This window comes from Lissotriton helveticus, chromosome 6, assembly GCF_964261635.1.
Source record: "Lissotriton helveticus chromosome 6, aLisHel1.1, whole genome shotgun sequence".
NCBI lineage: Eukaryota > Metazoa > Chordata > Amphibia > Caudata > Salamandridae > Lissotriton > Lissotriton helveticus.
In genome coordinates this window covers 1189374439-1189398733 of record NC_136067.1, presented here as the reverse complement: position 1 = coordinate 1189398733, position 24295 = coordinate 1189374439, and positions in this window count along the sequence as shown.

Sequence of the window (24295 nt, the reverse complement as noted above, 5' to 3'; positions counted from 1 at the left end):
CACTTGTAATCCAATAGATAAACAATTGGTAAAACAACAACAATGCTTGCAATGGCGTGGAATAACAAAGTAAGAGATTTAAAAATTAGTGCTGGAATATCGGAAGAGAAAGTAATACGAGAGTATAAATATAGAAAGAGTTGGAGGGACATTAGAGATTAGGGATATCAAAATTAGAGATTAGGGATAGAGATTAGGGATATCAAAATTGGAATACCAGAAGAGAGAGTAATACAAGAGCATACATATAGAAAGAGTTAGAGGTACATATGGGTAAAACAATGAGCCCAGAAGAATAATAAGCCGAGAAAAAATTAGAGTAGGAAGATAGAGTCAGTAATCAAGAGAAACAATTGGGAAGGGAAAGCCCGAAAGAGAGAGTGAAACCAGAGCATAATTAAAGACGAGTTAGAGAGACATATGGATAAATCAATGAACAAAGAAGAATAAAAGCGATAAAAAAAAGTAAGAGTAGGATGATAGAGTCAACTATTAATAGAAACAACAGCAATACTTGCAAGGGTGAGGAAGGTCGGAATTGAAAAGGGAAATGCAAGAAGAATGAGATTAGTAAAGAAAGGGTGAAGAGAAACGCATGTATAAAATAAGTTTAGCAATAGGGTCCCATAAGATTTATAAAAACAGGTACAGAACAGATGCAGACACATCAGATACATCGGCGGACAGCTGGGGATTCCCCCCAGACTTCGGTCATGGATAATCTCTGTAAGGAAATGCAGACAAAAAGACATTGATCGGCACCTCTCAATTGCCTAGCAGATCGGTGGAAACGTCCTGCGAAGTGCGCTTAGTTAAATTTACACGACCGGGACGAGTTGGCCAAAAAGTCACAGAACTGTTGTTGTACAGATCAAGATGCCCACTAGCGTGACTTCTGGTGAACACACATATGGTGTATTTGCATATGTGCTAATTATGTACAGTTTTACAGCACTCAGTAACACTGCATGGAATTAGAGCACATATAAGTACCACTACCAGGCAAAATCGTTGGTGTGGTTTACATACTTAGAGTATGGAAGTGGCGTTTGCAGATGCTGCCAGTTTTGCTCTCTAACCACAAAGAACTTGTAGGAAGGCTGTAACAGATTTCTGCTTATTATATCATATTCAGAGCCATTATACTGAAACGTCAGTGGCAGATTTCCTTATGCATCTATTTACCCATGAATTTATTCATGTAACCTACAAGGTAAACATGTGAGGCCGGCATTTTATTTCAGGGCACACACCAACACTATGTGATATCCAGTGGTCGAAGTGGGGGAAAAAAGTAGGGGAACTGTGGGCGGAGAATCAGAGGGCAGGAATAACCCGTAGATTGGATCAGTGGGCAGAGTCAGAGGTGTGGCAGGAAGAGCAAAATATCCCAAGTTTTTGTATTTGTTTCCCATTTCACTGACCAGTTGCAGCTTATTACGTTATTTATTTTAACCAATGGATATACATGTTTACTTAATGTTTAATATGAGTTATTGACATTAAAATACATTCACAAAGTAGGATACGTTTCCAATCACAGAATGTCCCAAATATCCTTAAAAGTGGAATCGCAAGCCATTTGTCTCCCAGCCATGGAGTTTCTGTCATCAGCACATCTCGTCCCTTTTTCTACAAGAGTAGTCAAAACATGAATGGCAAAATATCCTAGTTTGCAATGGTCTTCCACATAATTATTCATTCATTCATTCATTCAAATAATCTTTATTTCGGTCATAGACCTTAAAAGATACAAACATACAATCAATAAAAACAACATTGTGACATCACCATTGAAATAAAATATTCAATTAAATATCATAAAAACTAAAAACATAGTTAAAAAAGAGAATAAGAAAGTTAAAAAGATACAAAGATACAGGTAATAAGCGAACAGGATGCGTGCATCATACTTCAGGAGGGACTAGGCAGAAAAGTGTCAACGAGAAGTATTTTTGATAAATGACCAGCGCCTACGCCACATACTTCAGGAGGGACTAGGCAGAGAAGTATCAGCGGGAAGTATATTTGATAAATGACCAGCGCCTGCGCCACATAGCTTTCAGAAAACGAGAAACTGAAAATACAACAGGCGTGGAGGTGTCACATTTTAATATTCTAAAGGTCTGTTGATAATGTTTGAACCTCAAGTTTCTACACAGTTGGGTAAGCCAACGCTGCCTAATAGGCTTATAGCATGGGCAAAAGAAAAACACATGGGGCTCAGTCTCCTCTTGGGCACCACACGCTGGGCATTCTAGTAGCTTTGAATGGGACCATTTAAGGGAAAAAATCCTAAGAGGTAGTGTACCGTGTCTGAATTGTGCATAAAGTTTCCTCGCTCCATTAGGTAAGATGTCGTCCAAGAATGGCTCTAATTTGTACTCCTCTTTAATACTAAGAAACTCTGTGGTTAAAAGACCCAACGTAGAGTTACTGAGGATATCCGCCATCTGTTGATTACGATAAAATTTCACCAGGTCAGCACGTGACATCTCAGGGTTGCACCAGAGATCCGGATTACCTAGCCTCTTGCTCTCACTTTTTATATAAGCAAACCACTGGAGTTTTTCAGTACCAGGAAGGCCCATGAGTTCTTTAGCTTCAGATCTAAAATGCTTCAGCTCTGGTGTTACCCACAGTCTGTGCCAGAATATTAGAGGGCACAGGCCAATTTCTTCATCTATTGGTCTAATTCCTAAATCCATTCTCAAAGGGGTAAGGGGAGTACTAACAGGGAGAGCCAATAAAGATCTCAAAAAACAATTTTCTGCCTTGAGAATATATTCAGTCGAGCAGTGTCCCCAGAGTTCCACCAGATATATTGTATCACCCCTTGCTTGTGCTTTGTAGATTTCTACAATCGAGGCAACTGGTTTAGAGGTGGATTCCCTGTGCAGTTTTAGGACACCTCCCGTAGTCTGTACCAACATGAGTTTGGCCTTGGCAATCTGGGGACCCCACTCCATATTATCTGTGAGGATGACACCCAAATATTCAAATACAGTTACCCTTTCCAGAGTGATGTCATTTAAAGAAGGGTTGGGACGGGTGGTCTTTGGTGGATTACAAATCATATACTTCATCTTTTGTGTGTTGATCTTCAACCCCCTTTTCTTACAAACGTTGGCAAAGCTGTCTAGGCACGCTGTATTCCCATTGGGGATTTTGACGATAGAAGAGTGTCGTCAGCAAACATTAATGCCACTACCTGTTAATTTCTTATTTTCGGGGCGTCGATGTCTTTAACCCCCATAAGGTGGGCAATTAAGGCATTGGGGAAAAGACAAAAAAGGGTGGGAGCCAGCACATACCCCGTTTCACTCCTTTGTTGACCGAAAATCTAGGTGTCAAAACATCCCTTTTGCCACTCCTAACTTGGGCAAATTTTTTTGAGTGAAGTCTCCTGATGATGCCAATGAGGTAGGTAGGGATCCCCATATCCTCCAATACCGCCCACAGGATATCCCGAATTAAGTAGAGGCCGCCACCCTCCACTATCACCGTTTCCAGTATAAAAACTGCAGTCTGAGAAGTTAGTCTATGGTGGATGTTTTTTCTCTAAATCCGGCTTGATATGGGCTCAATATCTCATATTCCTCCATCCAGGTCTGAAGCCGATCGAGGATAATTCGCGCAGAAAGTTTTTGGCTAACGTCGATCAAGCTGATCGGACGATAATTTGCAGGGAGTAATGGAGAGCCTTTTTTAAACACTGTTACAATCTCCGCCCCCAGTCAGGTTTCAGGTATAGGGGAACCTTGGAGTATAGTATTAAACAACAGGCAGAAGTATGGAATCCATACTGCTGGTTGATCCCTGAAGAGATCCCCGGGGATTTTATCAAGACTAGGAGCTTTGCCTGCCGGGAGTCTCTTAATCGGACCTTCCACCTCTAACAATGTTATCATAGTACCTACATCAGTTTTAATTCTGGGCAGTGTGGAAGCATTTTCAAGGCTGTATGAAAAGTCGAAACGTATTGTCTGCAATCCGGAAGTAACCACTTCAGATGAATATAGCGCCTGGAAATGTTCCATCCACTTCTCAGGCGCAATATTCGGCTCATCTGCCACTCGGCCATTCCCACTGCCAGTTCTCACTATTGCCCAGAATTCCCACATATTCCTATTCCCCAAAGCACTTTTTATACTGTCCCATTACTATTTTCCCAGAGCTGTTTAGCCTCTGTAATAACCTGCTTATACTCCTGCCTCCTGAGTTGTATTTGTCGCCTGTCCGGGGCTTTAATTAACTCAATTAATACAGACTCTGCCTTCTTACACTTATGATCAAACCACGATTGGGTCTTCTGGTTCGACCTGGATTTAGTCACTATTGGATTAAGTAAATCTGCCAGGTCAGCCACCTGCCCCACGTGTAATTTATAGATTTTATTTAACATCACTTCCTGTCCGTGCTCAATGAGACCACTTATCTCCACAAAAAACTTATGAACAACTAAATATAAGGCACTCATTTTATCTGGGGACTGTTTTATCATAGGCCATTTAAGCCTTCTTCTGTCATTAGACAAAGGCAATACACTTTCCTTACTAGTTTTATTCCCCAGGGGTAATGCCCGTCTCAGGAAGTCTTAGGTTTAAGACCAGAGCATTATGGTCGCTGTCATGGCGTGGAAAAACCTCAAAATCAATGACCCAAGACCATGTCCTTGTATCTACCAAGATATAATCTAATCGGGAGGACTGGCCAAAGCGATTAAACGTGGCATTCCCTTCCCGATCTGAGTGGGCACATCCATTAAAGGCTCTCAAAGAATGAGCCATAGTTATAGAATTCAATTGGAGAACCAGTGGTGACCAAGCATTAATAGGAGCGATCTGAAGCTCTGGAATAGACCATTGCTCATCTTCTTCATTGGTAAGTGAATTTCCAATGCCAGGTAAAGGCTCATATTGACAATTAAAATCTCCAGCAATAATCCATCTACTCTCTCCAGAGATAGTGGAGATAAAACTGTCCAGCAGGGCCAAAGTAGGGGATTCTTTCCCCAGGCTAACAGGGCGAGAATAAACATTACTAAAAGTCACCCTTAATTTAGACGGGAACTTGAGTGTAACACATTGAAGGTTTATAGTTGGAGTGTTGAATTGTGTCACCATACAACCCAAGTGCGAGGCTACCAATATGGATAAGCCCCCATAGGGTCTACCCCTTTCTCCTATAGAGGCCATGTTGTTATATGACGTAAAACCCAGCCTTACAATCTCTTCCTTTGCCCATGTCTCCTGGAGTAGGCAGAAATCATACTGATCTATAAAAAAACAATCGGGCAGGCTAATTTGTTAGATAAGCCTGCCACATTCCAGAGCAGAACTTTGAAGTTGTTCACCGGGAAAGGCTCACCCCCGGTGAGACAAAGTGCACAGGGACTGGGCCAACAGGAGAAATAATACTATTTCCTCCACAAACACTGGTAGATTTATTCTCAGTGTGTAACCCTATAGATTTATAAGAAACCGTTAGGGCAGGTCCATCAATTTCGAGTAGTCCATTTGACTTCTTGCAGAGAGAAATATCCCAATTTTGTACGTCCAATCCCGCCTCGCCCTTCATTGGGAAATGTTGGTAGACCTGACTAGTATGCAATGGTGCATCAGGGACCCTTGAGCCAATGTTATCTTGTTTAGGGACTTCAAGCCCTCCCAGTCAATCTACATCCTCCAAAAGCCCAAATCGATTTGAAACCGGAATATTAAAAGAGGAAGAGTAGTGGGAATGAGTTGTAGGGGTTTTATGAGATTCCATTTCCCACCTGCCGCAATCCAAGGCAGTATAGGCTTCACCCCCTCTACGGGAGGAGGGATAAAAGAAATCCAGGGTAAACACTCTAATGGCCGTTTGCTGTTCCAGGGGGCAAAAAGGTCGGGCTCCTAACCTATGTACAACTTTTGGGTTCTTAAAATTAACAATCACACAGTCCTGTATTGTTTTTTTTGTAGGACCCACCCAAGCCACCCTCTGAACCATCAGAATCTCACCAGCCCTATTGTAAGGAAATTGTTTGTGTCTTACCATCCAAAACAAGATCCTATTTCTGAGATCAAGCTGTGATTCCTTCTGCCTGTGCTTAAGTTCGGGGATTCCAACCAGGGTGATTACATATGGGGCCGCCGCTGGGGGTAAATTTATAGTTGGGAGGGACAATGTTTGAGTTTCTCTAGCTAAGGGGCCACCACCTCCATTCCCTTCAGTGGGTGTGGTGCCCCTAGCAGCATTACTAGTTAAGTTTATCCCTGTATGCTGATTTAGCATTTGAGCCTCCCTCCCTAGGTGAGGGTTAGATTCTGTCAAACCCTGATGTCCTGATTGAACTTGCCATTCTAATACAGGAGTGCTCTTTTCTACAACTTTGATATTACAAATTGCATTGTTACAATTGGCTTGGTCTAGGGGCAAGATGATTTATGTATGTGATTGTGTTTGCCGGGACTCAGATGAATTCAGGTGAATCGGGGGCCTCATATTTTGACAACTAGATAATGTGCTAGGGATGACCTTCTGTTAGGAAATTGCCTGTACTTTATCGACGCTAGCTGCTATCTTTTGAATATAGTCAAAAATAGGAGCAACCTCTTCCTTCCCAATGATTCTACATTGGGTAAGAATCTAATAGCAATGTTTGGGCCGAAGATAGATAAGGTTGAGCTAACAAGGAAGCATGTTTATTAACCAATGGTATTTCTAGACTGGGTGTATTTGGGATGCCTTTCGCATTCCCACCCTCTGTCTTTTTTCCCTTGGGACCCCCACTGTTCCTTGCTTTCTTTTCCTATCTTTCCTAGTCACAGCAGCAGTACCCTCTCTGTTGGTTTTTGTACTAAGTGCAGGAATTTGCACATAGTCATGTGAAGGGGCGCTTTCATATACAGTAAATTCAGGGGAATTCACAACATTTGCTAGAGTAGGTGATACCAAGGACGAGAAGTCAAGGGTAATAGATAATCGTCTTTCTGTAAAGTTCAATTTCTGAGGTGACTGCCCCAATCGCCTTCTGAAGCATTAAATTGATAGCTGTGGGCAAAGTTGGTGAAGGGCTATTTGGCTGTAAATGGGGCCGTTTTGCCGCACATGCACGTTTCCCCTGAATGCGAGCTGGGACATTTGCTGTAGCCATCATGAACAATCACCTTAGTCCCGGGGATCCAAGCCAAGAGGAATGGCCCAGCCCGGCCACCTCTGGTCAGTGACGGGCAAGGACGGGCCCGCACTTGGCCCGGGCTTTGCCCAGGCTCTGCCCGTGCGCGTCCCGCGCTGCGGGAAGCAGAAGGAGTAAAATAACAGGATGTCCCTGCCGGTGATGCCAACAGAGAGCGCCTAGGCAGGGAGTGCTGGGATATGTAGTCCCGATGCTGTGTCTCGCGCCGTTCCCCTTACGGCAGACCCGATGGTCAGGACCCTTCGCCCTTTCTGCAGGGCTTAGAATGGGAAGCCGTTCCCCTCATGGCAGGCGGTGCAATGCAGGTGCGCGTCCCATATGTGCCACATAATACATCATCTGCATAATGTGATGATTTTTAACTAGTTAATTGTTTATAGCTCAAACGGATCAATAGTTCCTAAAATGTGACTTGTGCTGCTGTGAAGTGAAGGGCCCTTTGCAAAGGTTGACTGGTCACTTTTCTCACTGCTGCAATTGTCCGTTCCACTGGTACTAATAAGGAAAAATCTTTGCAGAGACTGTCTGCATGTGTAAAAATCACAAAATAATAACGTATCAGAAAATGTACAGCACCACTAATACCAATGTAGGGTGTCAGAGCATTTTACATCACATATTACACAGAGACAATCAATCTTATGTGTGTAAATCACTTTATAGGAAATGTTACATAAGACAAAGGACTACAAGGTGGAGGAGTCACATGACAATCATACTAGTAGGCATTCTAGTTTAATAGTGATTGGTCTGGAGAAACACAAACTCAGAATTTAAAAAGAAATGCCATGGTTGGTGGTTCTCTTTAATAATCAGAATTGATTTCTACCCAAATCAACCCTTTTTCTGCAACATTAGGAAAATCAAAGACTGGGGAAAAAAACTATAACGCTCTAATTTATACCGTGCCGTTTGCGTGCAGCTCTTACACAACAATTTAGAGCTCTCTGTTCTATGTTAGGGTTTTAACTTATTAACTGCAAGTAACAATAGGGTCTCTCTGACAAAAGAAGTAACCCACTGACCTATTTACATTATGTGCACTTTGTGATCTGCATGGTACATGTTCTTAGCAGTAGGCACATTAACCCTCTGCACTTCGTTTCCATGAGTCAAAACGTCCACTAGATAAAACACCATCTCTCTAATAAGAACATGAACTGGAGTTATCATGACATTTTTATTGTTGCCGAAAATTGTTGGAGGCCAGGAAGGAGGTAGTAAGTGTTTTTAAAACCATTTTATACTTGCAAACACGATGCCCCACCTAAAGTCAGCGCCAGCCGCAGTCAATGCAGGTAACAGCGGTGGGCCCGGGTGAGGGGGATTTAGAGGGACGATGCAGAGGGAAAATTAATTATTTATTTAATTTTCCCTCTGCATCATCCTTCAAAATCCCTCTGCCCCACCGCTGTTACCTGCACAGACCGTGGCTAGTTAGTGCCTAGTGCAGTCACACTGCCCTAGAGCCACCCTGCTTAAGGGTCCTGTGACCTCAGTGACAGAGTCACTGTCACTCTATGGTGTGCTGCTTCCAAGGCCTGCCTGAAAGACTGGAGGTGAACTTCAGAATGAATTGTGGCGGACAGGCCTTCAAGATTAACCTACACTTGCCACCGCTAGGGTCCACCTGCTGGTGCTAAGACAGCAGGGCTTTTAAGATCTTGTGGGGCCTTCTAAGGTCTAGCATGGGAATGTGCGCCCTTAAGAGAGTGGTTTGGCGGACTGGTCATGAAGGCTGAACCTAGTTCCTCAATTCCAAATTCAGCCGCTCTGACCATAGTGCCACATCCTCTATCCACTGAACACCATACTGCCCCATTGAGAGAAACCAAACTTGCACTATAAACTATAAACACCTGGATGCAACTCAATTCAAATTACACACTAAATAGGAGCAATATGCTGCCTAGAAAAAATGTACCAACATCCTAGAAAAAGCAAACACTCATAGGGAATGCAAGATTAAGTAAAGCATGTGAAATGTGACTAGGAACAACATGGTTACCTTTGTCTTTATACACTCGTTATGCAGAAATTAGTCAGTGCTTTTGCCTGAAAAGATAAGTCCATGACTACAGGGTCCAGAAGGGGCCCGTTTCAATGCCCATATCCTTACAAAACATAAGCAGTGTGGTTTAAAAAGACCACGTTTGTGAATACAGAGCAGCAGTATGCATTTTTTCACAATTCACCCATCAAGCAGGTATTTCAGTACCTCCAGGAATAGTGCACTTTCCCACCCAGGAAAAACAATGTTGTTCAAAGAGCTAGGAGAAAACAAAAGTAGCGCTTCCCTGGCAAACACTGTAAAGTGGCGCTAATGTGTTAAGGGGTGAATAACTCAATCTAGCCTCCTTGCACCCACTCTGTCTTGCTTTAGTTAGTTAGTTAGTTATTTTTCATATTTTGAATGTTTTTTTTTTTCTCTCCACCCCGAGGCTGCACTTAGAAATTGAAAAATGTTGGAAAAAGCTGAGGTATACAGCAAGTGTTTTAGGTCTCGCTGAGCCAGCGCGCATGCGCTGCTAGCAAGACATTTAGTAAGGGGGTCTTCAAAGTGCTACCGCTGGCATCGCTGGCATAGAGCTACAGTGCTACAGTGCAAAGCAGCCATTACTTCTGTGAAAGGCTGTATGTACACTGCTTGCTCCAAAAGACAGTGTGTTAGAGAGCTTTGTTTTGTTTTCATGTAATCGCATAGTAAGGTGCACTTCAATTTTCTAATCATTTTAAAGACTATACATTTGTTATTTATGGTTCTTGTCTTCCGTGCATGCCCATGAATGCTTAAAATAGGAGTATGCCCTTTGAACTGAACATAGGAGTGTCAACACTGATCAGGCAATAACTGAGCGCGCACTACAGCAACACGAAAGAACACAAGTGCAGTATGCCCATTGCACAAAGGTGGCTAGCATGATCTTTCCAGTTCAGAAGTTGGACGTCTAGTGGCTTGACATAATTGATGGGATTGCATTTACTGATGTTATGGTTTTTTGCTTGCCCTGTTGTAAATCAATGTGTTTGCTGTTGGTGTTTACGGAGAACATTAATGCACATTAACTTGCTTTTCTAAAAGATTGCTGACACATCAGTCAATGACTAATCAGGAAATTGCCGCACCATCCTATAAATTAGGTCAGCTAGATATTCTTTCCATTGCTCATGAAAGAGAGGGTGCCCCTCTTAACACTCGAATAGTAGAGAAGTGATTGCTTCTTGGCGTTGGACTAGATAAATGCAGGATAATAACTTTACTACATTCGAAAGTGGTCAGTAATATCCTCCTATAGCATAGGCTCACAGTTTTATAGAGCGCGAACTTGACCCGAAGGTATCGGGTATCAGAACGCTTTACATGAGCACCAGTTGTGTTACATGCAGACACATTCATTTTTGTTTTGTTTTGTTAGGCACAGGGAAATTAAGTGATTTGCCCAGAATCACAGGATGTTGCGCACCCAACCACACACACACAAAACCACACACACACACACAACCACACAGACACACAACCACACGCACAACCACACACACACAACCACACACACACAACCACACACACACCCACACACAACCACCCACACAACCACACACAACCACACACACAACCACACACACACACAACCACACACACACAACCACACACACACAACCACACACACACACAACCACACACTCACAACCACACACACACAATCACACACACACAACCACACACAAAACCACACCATCAGTGTACACTTTCACCAGGCACAGGCACCATCAGTCGTCAGTGCACGCTTTCACCGGGCACCAACACCACCAGCCATTAGTGCACGCTTTCACTGAGCACAAACACCACCAGCCGTCAGTGCATCTTCCACCAGGCACACACCATCAGATGTCAGTGCACGCTTTCACCAGGCACACACACACACCACCAGCCATCAGTGCATGCTTTCATCAGGCACTCACACACACCACCAGCCGCCAGTGCACGCTTTCACCAGGCACACACACCACCAGCCATCAGTGCACGCTTCCACCAGGCACACACACCACCAGCCGGCAGTGCAAACTTCCACCAGGCACACACACCACCAGCCATCAGTGCACAATTTCTACAGGCACACACACCACCAGCCATCAGTGCACACATCAATTGTTAACGCATCCACAATTAACTATTGTAGCAATCGCAGTATGGCGCACTTTACTTTTAAACATATTCATCTAAAGCGCAGCATGCCACCATTGCTACAAAAATAAATACAAATTTTTTTGGCCCACAATTTATAGACTTTTGTTGCAATTGGTGTTGCAATATTTAGCAATGTCAATAGCTCAAACTTAATTAATGCGAGACCTATAGCATTGCAAATGCTTGTTCTTTTTTGGATCCATTTCACATTGGAGCAAATAAACGAAAGGAGGAAAGAGAAGGTAATACCAGTTTCTTGAAGTCTCGGTTTTACTAAAGCTGAGGAGGAGCGTGACAGTAAGAGAGGGAAGAGAGAGGGCGGGGGGCAGCTGCCAGCGGCAGGGGAACTAGACAATGTCTTTGTCTTCTTTGGGCACGAAGGAAAAGACAGAGGGCCATATGTAGGTGGCCAAATACCGGTCGGTAACACCGAAAAAGGCCCGTTTTCGGCTATACCGACCGGTATTTAGCCATGTGAGATGTACGTAATACCGAATTGAATCGATAATAACGAATCGGTAAAAAATTACCGATTCCTTATTTACCGAATCAGAAATACCGAAACAAAGAATACCGAATCGGAAATAACGATTCGGTAAAATCCCCAAAAATGCAATGTAGCAAACCTCGTTAATACCGAATATGACCAGATTCGGTAATAACGATTCGGTATTTACCACTTTTCAAGAGCATGTGGTAATCAGGTGCAGTGCATAAAAACAGGCCCAAAATGCATCTGTGTGAACACAATGGCGGCCCTGTACCTCATTGCAAGGAGGTTACGCTTGAGAGCAGTAGGAGTGAGGATCTGGAGACGTGAAAAGCGGGTGTACAGACTACGCATCACATTGTTCCAATTGACAGAACCTGATATCCATGAAAGATACAGACTGCACCCTGATACCATCCCGGACCTAATACGGGACCTAAAACCCTATCTGGAGCATCAGACACCAAGGGCCCACGCTATCCCCACCCATGTCCGGTACTCTGCTGCCTGCACCTCCTTGCATCAGGAAGTTTCCAGGGTGTGATAGCTGCAGTGGGTGGAGTGTCACAGAGCTGTCTATCCCGTTTCTTCAACACCTTCCTAGATGCCGTGATGGAAAGAATGGAACATTACATTTCCTTCCCCAGTACACAGGCGGAGCTGCAGAGGACCAAGCTGGAGTTTTACCAACTTGCACAGTTCCCACATGTAATCGGCTGCATCGATGGGACCCATATACCCATCTGCCCACCTGCAGCAAGTGAATACATATACAGAAACCGCAAATCCACCCACTCCATCAATGTACAGGTGATATGTAATGCCAAGTACATAATAACTGACATCGTGGCCAAATTCCCCGGGAGTAGCCACGACGCGTACATCTTCCGGAACAGTGGCATCCATACACGTCTGCTTGCTGGTGAATTTGGAGACGGATACATACTAGGTAAGTCAATGTGACACACCCTGATGTACACCCTGGCTAAAGCTGTTGCTCACACAAATTAATGCCCCTTACATCTGTACATAGGTGACAGCGCATATGCCCTCCGGCCTTATCTACTCACACCATATCTCAACCCAGCCACCCCAAGGGAGAGGAGATACTATGTGGCACATAGGAGCACACGTGGTGTAGCGCACATTTGGATTGCTCAAAAGCAGATTCCGTTGCCTCCACAAAACTGGAGGTGCACGTCTGTACAGCCTCATCAAATGTTGCAAGATAATTGCTACATGTGCAATGCTACACAATCTGGCCACAAAAAAAGGAACAGCAGTGGAACTAACTGACTCAGAGGACGAGGACGAGGACAACCCTCAGCCAGAGTCCTGCGCAGCAGATGTTGCTATTGAACATGATGGGAGACAGAGACGGGCAGAGATTACGTCAAACTATTTCTGAGTGAGTAACGACACAGAGCCAGTTACAGTTACATGTTAAGGTGTTTATTAGGCACACCTCCAGTATTGTGAGCAATGTCAAATTGGACATGAGTTACATCACCCAACTCATGCATGGAAACAGCCATAGGTCTTTACTTCCTGCGTCCACGTGCTGCACGTGCACGTTCCCTATCGACACTGTCTGGTGTGTTGGACTATTCCTGTGAAGGCACGTTGCGTTCACTACGCCTTCTGCACTCGGTGGGTGAGGGCGTAATGCTACCACGGCTGGTGGCCTCCTCACTGTCCCCCCCCTTCCATTGTGGCCGCCTTAGCATTCTGCATGAGCTCTAGCACTGAGGTCATGGACACCATCCCCCTGGCCACATCCCTGCTGCAATGCGCCATCTCCTCCTGCATGGCGATGGACCTGCGACGCATCAGTGATGTTGCAGTGGCCAGCCGGTTCACCGACTTTGTATAGGCCTGGAGCCTCTGTCTCTCCCTGCGCCTGCCAAGACGGTCCTGCTCAAGCTGGCTGCAGAGGTTGTCCACCGAGGTAGCTACTCTCTCCATTCCTGCACACAAGTTCTCCCCCATAGCACTGATGCCCTTCTCCATCCTGTGCATATGCTTGTTTATGTGTGCCACCTCCCTGTGCATTGACTTCATCTCTCTCCATTGCAGGCGCTGGACCTTCAGCATGTTGCCTTCCAGTCCAGCAAACACACTGTCACCCTGCTCGGCTGCTTCTGGACTGTCCGGCCTTGCTCTGCGGCGTCTTGATGAGATGTGGGCACCCTCGGATGCAGAACCAGCCCTCTCCCTGTTGAATCTATCTCCTATGGGACTTTGTTTGCCCCCTCTGCCCTCCTCCTCCGACTCCTCCATCTGCTGGAGGGTGGCCACGGCATGCCTCCTGCCTGACTGTGGTGGTGGGGGTGTTGGTGATCTTCGCAGTGGGGACTGTGTGAGAGGGGATTGCGGACTTCCCTGGCGCTGTGTTGATGGCTGTGGTGGAGGAATAGATGACTGTGATGTCGCAGAGCTTGTGGTCCCTGCAGGCATGCTGACATCTTCATTTTGCCTCCCCTCCTGGCTGACTTAGCTCGGCTGCTCTCTGCTGCACTGCGAGATGACTCGCCTGTAATGACACAATGTAGATATACTCAATGCTCTGTCTGCAATGGAATTACATTAAACAACATGCCTACAGAGCACAGTGGTTATCCTGACATAGCCAATTACTTTACCATGCTATTGTGTTTGCTAGCCTGACTGTCCTATTCATGAGTTCCCTCTGACTACATCACCCATAATGCATTGCAGGTAACCAGTAACACATGGGGTGGGAGCCCCTTTGCCACTATGGGGATTGGGGTTAGGGAGGGGGTAGCACAGCATGCTGGGCATGCTTCTTACCTTGTTTTCTTGCTGCTCTGGCGGAGCTGTCTGCGTCTCCCACGCCACTCACACTCTCCGGCTGGATGGTGGACTCCACCATCAGTTCCAGTGGTGTGGGTGCTGGGGCTCGGTTTTTCCCTCCACCAGTTTTGCCAGCCTGCCTCTGTCTCTCTGACATTCTCAGTTTTGCAGTCTTCCTGAGGTCGTACCACCTCTTCCTAATGTCCTCTATGGTGCGCTGGGTCACACCTATGGCATTGATTATGTCCCGAATGCCACTCCAGATTTGCCTCTTCTGTGACTCTGGAACTTGGTGGGACTGGGCTCCAAATAGCTTGTGGTGCTCTTGGCTGACATCCTGGATCAGGACCTCCAGCTCCTTGTCACTGAACTTGAGTTTTCTTTTTTCTGTCGCCTCCCTCCTTCTCCCTGTCCTGGCTTGCCATTTCAATGTTTGTTATAGTTTTTCAGTCTTGCTTGTGGCTGTGTGGCTGTGTTGCTGCTGGCTCCTCAGCTCACCTGCCAGCCTGCCTGCCTCACAGTGTGCTCCAGGTCCTGTGCACCTGGCTGGGTGTGGCCACTTCCTGTTTGGGAGGTAATTGGGTGATTCAGGATTGGCTGATTCAACAAATTACGATTTTTTGAATTACCGAATCGGTATTTACCGATACGGTAATGGATTCTGTAACACCGATTTGGTATTTGCCTTTATTTTTTTTATTTTTTTTACCGATTCGTTCAGATTCGGTATTTAATACCGAATTTTAATGAATCGGTAAACTTTAAAGAAATTTTATGTACATCGCGTTTACCGATTCCTTAATACCGATTTGGTAAAATTCGGTATTAAGGATTCAGTATTCTCTATTTACCTACATATGGCCCAGAGTCTCTTTCTTTCTCTACCCGTATCGCCCGTACTGATATCGCTTAGCAGGTTAATGTGTGTAGGTATTCGGCTGGCTGGGAATGAAGAGGCTTGCTTGCAGCTGGGCTCCGCTGAGTGAGGGGGCCCCTGGAGTGCGGACACCCTCCCGCACTGCGGGGGCTGCGGTGGTGTGTGTTACGAATCAGACTGATATCATCTGCTACATCTGATTTTAATTCCCTACAGCATGTTTGAATTATCCCTCTAACTCCACCGACCAAGTTAGCTCACTATACATTATCTTTCTTTTACACAGCTGGGAGATTTTAGGTGTTTCCCCACTCTCTATTCGTGCCCAGAATTTTATTAATTCTGCATAGGCCAAGTGAGCCCACCCAGGGAGGCCCGTTTCTACTCTGACGGCCTGAACCCTCCATAGTGTAGGTTGGAAGAGAAAGAAGTATTTTTAAGCACCATCCTTCTTCCAAGTCCCAGCACTTTTTACCCCCCAAGCCGACCACCTCAGCACCATAATGAAATTGCGGTCTGATCATGGCCTGATAGTGTGTCAGCACTGGGCGCAGTGAGGGGCCCCCATAATGTATGTCAAATTTCCTTTAACCTCCTATTCTCTCTCACTCTCTCTCTCTCTCTCAGTATTTAATAATATAAAAGACTGCATTGCCAATTTCTTTAAGAAAGACTGACAACAACCAATCAAGGGCAACCACACTACGGGTGGCTTACTGGAGGGACGGCGGGCCAACTCCCAATAAGCCTGGTAGCTACCTGAAGATCATTTAAGAGCCAAACTGGCATACTGCTATATATTGAGGAAGTAAGAAATAATAAAGGGAAGGGTAGAGATCAGGATGCTTCTACGATTTTTATTCTTTCATATACCGTAAGGAATTCATGGTCCACAAGATAGACAGGAATATCTAAATTAAGTGGCCTTACTGAAAATACCAACCCATTTATATGTTGACTGTAACTAATGCCTACTTTACTCTGCAAAACCTGAACTTCTATTTTGAGTCTGTGCTTTCAAACTTAATGACTATTCAGTCAACATTATCTAAGTATTGTTTCAAGTACCACTGCACCTTTTTTCACCCTTGTCACAACAACCCACTATCGCTGTGCCGTTTTTGGAGCACCTACTTTTTGTATTTGCATATTTGACTATATGTCACTATAAGAGTCAATAAATTACTGCTTACTCAGTAGTTAAAGCCCGTACAGTTTCATGCCAAGGAAGTTTCCTCCGATATTTTGTTATTCGTGTGTACCCAGCCAGGCACTCAGAAATGCCAGGATGCCCCGCAGTGTGTTTACTGAAAATACCAGGAAAGGAAAAAGGGAGGGGGAAAAAACCAATACTGAAAGAGGAAGACAATAAGTAGCCTACAACGGTCTAAAGTGCTGGGGCCTTACCGATGTACAGCCATCATTTGCAAAACGTTCCAAAGGCAGCTGCTGACAGTATTACATAATGTCTTCCACAAGCTTATAGAGAAATGAAAGGTAACGGAGACAATATCAGGATCCACAATATCCTCGATACTGTAAACAACTCAACCTGTCAATGAGCGCCCTTCATGATAGACCTATATCGTCACTTAATATTGATGTCGAAATTGTGTTAACCCTTTATTTTTCAGGTTTAGGAAACACAATACAAGCTGTTGGTGGAGTGCCATATGTAGAACACGACAGGTTTAACATGAGAAGGCGTTTCACCAACCAACCATGCATCACTCACTATTTGTATTAGAGCAACCCCAAGGTATAACACATCATCCCAAGCTTGAAAGCACATCTCTTTGTTGGCACAAGTCTGCTTCCTGCGCCTCCATGGGTCCTTGTTATATCTCGTGTAGCATCAGTGCTAGTGCTGTCTTTTGATTCAGTGTCAGCATCTGGATCTAGAAGTGTGGCAAATAGGTCCTGCCAGTCTGAGAGGTCCTTGTCTATTTTTTCATCTTGCCTCCTAATCTTCATGTATCTCCTTTGCTAGTGACCACTCCTGTGTGTCGCTTTGCCTGTATTTGTTCCCAGGCTCCTCCTAGCCCATCCAGGTGATGGCAACTCTACATCTGGCAAGCACCAGCACCAAATGCAAACATTTGTAGGCCATTTTTCAGCCATCGGGCCCTTTAACATTGTCCAGTAGACAGCTCTGATTTGTGTATTCTATTCTGAGGTGCGTAGTCCTCTTTTAAGTCTGCCACCAGAGAGAAAACTCTGTTTACTTAAACCGTAGACTTTAAACACAATGGGGACCCAGCATAATAATAACAATAACATTACCAATAAAACACTTCATAAGAGATACAACACCCACATCCTAGCCACAATAGCACCAACATACAATCACGGATCAATTCAATCTTTTAAAATGTAAATCTTAGTCTAAAAGAATAATTTTTTATAAAAGGGGAAAGGAAAACTAAAAACCAAAATGAGTTCATTACCACCCTTCAGCTTCTCCCTTACAAAACTTTTTATGGCTTTCATATATTTTCCCAAAGCAATGGCGATATCCAGGTTCGGCATTTCTGTGAGTAAGGTTACAGCTTTGGCTCGTGACCTTATTTTGTATTTTAAAAATATTGGATGTAAAAACAATTTCTGCAAGGATAAAACCAAGATGCAATCAAAAAGTATGTGCAAAATATCATTTCTAGTTCCTAACCCACATTTACAGATTCCATCTGGCTGTATCATTTCTCCTTTTATTTTTTCCTCCATCTGCCAAGGATTGATACCTATTCGTACTCTTAAAATTTCACACCTTAGCCCATGGTTAGGCAGGGCGTCCAAATATGGGTACCAAGCATCATTTACCCATGAGTTTCTATATATTGTACTGATTTTTTCCAACGCAGGTATTCCAGATCCAACTTTCTTGACTGTTCCTTGCCTTGGAATCTAAGAGTACTCTTAGTAACATCTACTTCCAATGAGTCCTGGGATAGATTCATCTTTAAGCTCTCACATATAGTCTGGAGTTTCTTTCTAGCTTCCTTAGCCCATTTTAGGCTACTTAGTCGAATCTCCTCTCTGCACCATTGAGAGACTTTCTGCACTCCCCCTGGGTCCTGGCGTTTCCAAAATCTGATCAAGACAATAGGATCTGAATGCTCCAAGCTATTGTTCCTAACTCCATTCAAATAGCCTGGATCATTGCGGAGCTGGGTAGTGACAATAACATTTTTTATATCTTCCCTTCTTCTCTGTCCCACCCGCATTTACCACTTAAGTAAAGGACTTCTGCCCCATACAGTACTTGCGGGAGAATCATTGCTTCATATGCCTTCAATATGGGTCTATGGGACATATCTCCATATTCTTTATTACATTATTTCAGCCCACAGATTGATGAGAAGGATTTTGCTTTTTGGGCTTCTAGGTGGGTTTCCCACTTTAGAGCACAATCAAATCAAAGTCCCAAGTATCTATGGGCCAGATGTATCAAGATACCCTTTTGCGATTCTCAAATAGCGATTTTTTGAGAATCGCAATTTGAGAATTGCAAAATGGTATGTATGTTGAAATTCGCTATTTTTTAGCGATTTCTTAAAATTCCTTAATTGTGATTAGCAAATTGCTAATCGCAATTAAGGAATAATTGCCCATTCATTCTATGGGCCAGGAGGCCCATAGGAATGAATGTGAAATTATTCCCAATTTGCGATTCACAATTTGCTAATCTCAAATTGAGAATAATTTCAAGTTTCAAGAGTGCAAGGGTGTCTTAAGGACACCCTGCTGCACCCCTGAAATTGACATGTCTGCGCATATGGCACACATACATGCCCTAAGGGCATGTATGAGCATCACATGGCACCTTTACAAATTGCAAAAAGTGCCTTTGTAAAAGAATTCGCAACTTACCACCAACTACAAGTTGGTGGTAATTTGCGATTTCTTAGCCTAAATTCGCAAAACTTAAATGCTTCATTCATAGCATTTAAGGAATCGCAATTTGCGATTCCTTAAATGCTTACACAATATTAAGGAATCGCAAAATTTGCGGTTCCTTAATATTGCGAGGCTTTTTTCTTGATACATTCCATTTTACTATTTTTTTGTCGTAAACGCTGCTTTAAAGCGATTCGCAGCGCTTGCGACAAAAAAATAGTTTGATACATCTGCCCCCATATTCCTTAACAATCTCCAATTTCTTTTGTCCTAAAAAACAACTGAAAGTCTGCCGCCACCTGGCTCCAATAGCCCTGTACCGCCCAGCATTGCCAGGCCAGGTGCAGAAAGTCTGCCCTGCCAACAGCCCAACATGGCCTACTGTCTGGTCCAGTTCGGACATATTGTGAAGTTTTTGGGGATAGATATGTCCTATGCAGGTAATTGTAGTGTACCAGCTTAAAATAGGCATTGCAAGAGACTGTGCGTTTAAGGTCACAGACATCGGTCCAGTCCCCATCATCTAATGGAATTTCTAGATCGGCATCCAAAGCCGTACGGGCCTGCAGCGGGCAACCTGTACATCAGCTTTCATAGCCTTATATAGTAGTGTGATCAAATGCTTTCCTGCTCCATAAGACAGTAAGATTCCTAGAGTGTGGGCGGACTTGGGCGCAGCGGGGTAAGAGGGAAAGTTCCTCTTGGCTATCTTGGCTGGACCCGCATGATGTAAGAAGTGCCCAGATTTGGGAGTAAATACTTCACAAGCCTGTGCAAAGGTTATGAAGGTCTCTCCGGAGTATAAATCCTCAAGTATGTCACAGCCACCCTACCTCCATGTTTCGAGGAAAGTATTGGCCATTATTTGCCTAATTGGCATCAACATCCAAATTGGGAGTTCTTGGTGGAATGGGGCCGTTTCAATACTGTCTCAGCGAAGCGTTGCCCCATCTACACTGTCTGTCGGACTATGTATGATATGTCTTTTCAGATTCCCGCTCCCTCCATTAGTGATTCCAGTTGTCGACCTATTTCCATCAACCCTTTTAACAAGCACTTTCCCCAATTGCACTCCCCTGCAATTGTCACCCGTGTCTAACCATTGGCCCCCTTGTTGTAGGTGTGCATGTCAAGTCGTGGTACCTCTATTCCCCCCTCTTCATACCATCTGGTCAGCATTGCCAGAGCCACCCTGCTATGCCTGCCTACCCACAGTGGCAAAATGAGGATGGAGATCAACTGTCTGAACACCTTCTTGGGAAGGGGGCATATTGAGTTTTGCAGTATATACAGGCATCTCGGCAGTAGCAACATTTTGGTGAGGGCAAGCCTGCCCTTCAGGGAGATGGGCAGTGTATTGCAAAAGGTCACCAATGTTTTAATGCAGCCAACACCCTGTCTATGTTAAGGTGTAATTGGTGTGTTCTTGTGTGTACCACCTTGATCCCCAAGTATCTAAATTGTGCCAGCTCCTGTTGTGTTTCTATCTAGGACCCTAATTCGATATTCCCGATTTATGCCCTTATGTGGTTATAATAAATAGTATCCTTATAAAGGCATAAGAATCATATCCATATTTAGTAATAGCCCATGCAGTCCGAAAACGGCAAGGCTACTCCCATAGACTCCTAGAAAGCACAACATGTTCTTTAAACAAACCAAGCCTCCAGCAGCCCGGGAATTCCCCCTGCTTTTGTTTTGATTTGCACAAGAACTCCTGGAGTCCAGAAAGAACTGTTAGTTCTTAGTGACGTCTTATGTCCAACCTTACGTCAAACCCGGCACCTTTCAGATATAAATATACCAACGTTGCCTTAAGCAAACACACGGTGGTTTGGAGCAGAGTGGCTATCTACTTGCCCGACGCCCAGCTGATGCGAGAGCCGAAGGAAGCCGACCCTCCCTTGACGCACTGAGAGAGACGCTGTCTTTTCTCTTGCTGAGAAATCCAGCTCCGGTGTTTCCAGTCACCCTTGCGGGTTGCTGGGAGATCCAGTCCTGAGAGAGAGATACAAGACCTCCTTCATTCTAGAACCAAGGTACGGAGCTGACTAAACCTTTAAGAGATTTCTTGATTCAGATTCTTGGCAAAAGCCAACTTAACTTAAACTGCAACTTACTTACTCCTTCCCACGTATTAGGCTTAGGTCAGGTACACCGGGGTAGGCATATCTTAGAAGCACCAGTTGAGTACGTTAGTCAATGTTTTTATGTCTGTATATATTTTATCCATTTTAAAGTATCATATGGCTAAGAAACCATATCAATGCTTTTACAGTATTATTTCATAATACTCCTTTTACTGTACGTACTTTACTTCATGATAAGTATTGCAATTGTGGCAATTCATTTCTCTTGCATGAGAAAGAAGACTGCTCAATAAATAACACCTTTTATTGAAAAACGCCTGTCTCTCTATTTCTCTGCACTCTGGTGAAACTAAGTATGCACGATTGACTGAGTGAAATTGCTGTCTATTGTTTTCACACGACTCTAGAGATATACTCTTTATTCTGAGGGAGCAAAGTTGTCATGTTTATGCGGTTGTCAGAAACTAATCCCTTCTTGTCTAAATCAGGAGAGTTAACTCTTTCCTGAACATTCGAGAAAGTTTCTAGTGACCTCTGAGCTAGCTGGCAAAACTAATTAAGTCTAATATAGTCAGTAGAGACCTAGATGACCTCAGTCCTACGTCTACACTGCTGTTTATATTATTCCAATGCGCAGAGCCTATTGGGAATATAGGAACTACACTACACTCCCTTTGCAGGGCAGTGTGTGGGAGACGGTCCACTGGCGTTCCAATCAGGGACGTGAGGTGAAACAGCAGTAACTTGGTGCAAATGAGCCGGAGACCAGAGAGGTCTCCAAACGTAACCAATAATTGCAGCAGTATTGGCAATGTAATGCAATGTGAGGTGAGATAGAATATTCTGTCGTCCACGTACAGCAAAATTATGTGGCAAACATCTTAGAGACATATTCCCCAGCCCGCAGTTCTTGGTGCTCCAATATTGCCAAGGATTCCATCACGATTGTGAATACGAATGGCGCAAGAGGGCAGCCCTGTTGCATCCCCCACAAGAAGGTCCACGCATCTGATCGACTGCATCCCATGAGCATTCTTGCACTGGGTTCAATGTGTCTGTAATGCTCACAGCACCTCAAGTAAGTAACCCCAAGCTACAGTGTCAAAGGTTTTTTATAGTTCAATAGAGACCAATGCCAGTTCTTCGGCACAATGTCCGACTTTGTGAAGGACATGGGCTAAACGTCTGAGGTTTATTCAGGTGTTCTGGTCCGGTATGAACAAGCACTGGTCTTTGCGTACCAGTTGAGTCATGTAAGTAGCCAGGCAGTTTGCGAGTAATTTACAAAGCACCTCACATCTGAATTGATCCTTGTGAGTAGCCTGTATGCAGTGGGGTTGACCTTGTTGCCACCCGGTTTAAGGAACATACATATCTCTCCCTCCCCCATGGTCAGCAGCAGTATCCCATTGGCACCCACCTCTAGGAAGACTTCCAGGAGTCCGTACGTAGTCATAGCTGAGAACGCCTGATAGACTTTGGGTGAAAAGCCATCACCTGGGGGAACAACCTTTACAACTGAACTTTTACAACGCACTACCATTACAACGAAACTTTTACAACGCAGCATCCATTACAACGCATGCAATTACAATGCAACCATTACAACGCATGACACTACAACGCACACCACTACAACGCATGTCATTACAACTCAGTCATTACAACGCATACCATTACAATGCATAACATTATCATCCAACACTTACCCTACTGTTGCACCCCCTGGAGTTAGAATAGTAATTTTTACTCCTACACTATCCAACACTTACCCTACTGTTGCACCCCCTGGAGTTAGAATAGTAATTTTTACCCCTACACTATCCAATACTTACCAAACATGCAATGTAATGTTATGTGTTGTAATAGTATGCGTAGTAAAGGTATTATGCGTTGTAATGGAATGCGTTGTAAATGTAGTTTTTAAAAAAAAATTGTAATGGCATGCGTTATAATAGATGTTGCGTTGTAAAAAATGCGTTGTAAAGGTATGCGTTTTAAAAGTGTGCGTTGTAACGTCATACATCCATCACCTGGTGCCTTAGCCCATGGGAGCATACTTGATGCAGATCTAAGTTCTTGAAGCTTTGTATAAGCATCTAGGGCCTTGGTTGCCAACTATTCGAGCCGATGGATGTCCATACTTTCAAAGAATGGTATGTATCAGTTCAGGGCTATGCCTGGGTCTGCAGTGTACACTCTCTGTAGTTGCTCCTGGAACGTGCCTACAATACCTGTCCTGGAGGTGACCCTAGTGCAGTCAGATGTTGTGAGGTATGTTGTGAGTGGTGGTGTGTGTTCCCAATACCATATTGTTTTAGCGTATACTTGTCTGATTGGTCCCAAATTTCTGCTATGCGCTTGCGCACTGTTTGCTCCCTCCTACGTGATTCTGGGTGTGCCCAGTGCCCCAGCTTGTATCAAAGACAGCACCATTTCTCCTCTGCTTAACTCCACCCGTGGCAGTCGACGCACTCAACAGATTAGGCCCATGCAATTTCCCCTCAACACTGCTTTAAGAGCCTCCCATTCTGTGGTCTTACTGACTGTGGAGCCCCAGTTAACCTCCATGTAATCTGTTGATGCCTGCGATAGTGCCTCCAACCATACCGGATCTGCTAGGATTTCTACCGGCATCCTCCAAGACCTTGTAGCTCCTGCAAGGTCACTCCAATTTATGGTGAAACTGACTGGGTTGTGATCTTATAGGAAGTGCCCTAGGTCTGTTATCTCAATGTCTTCTGTTTGTGAGAATCCA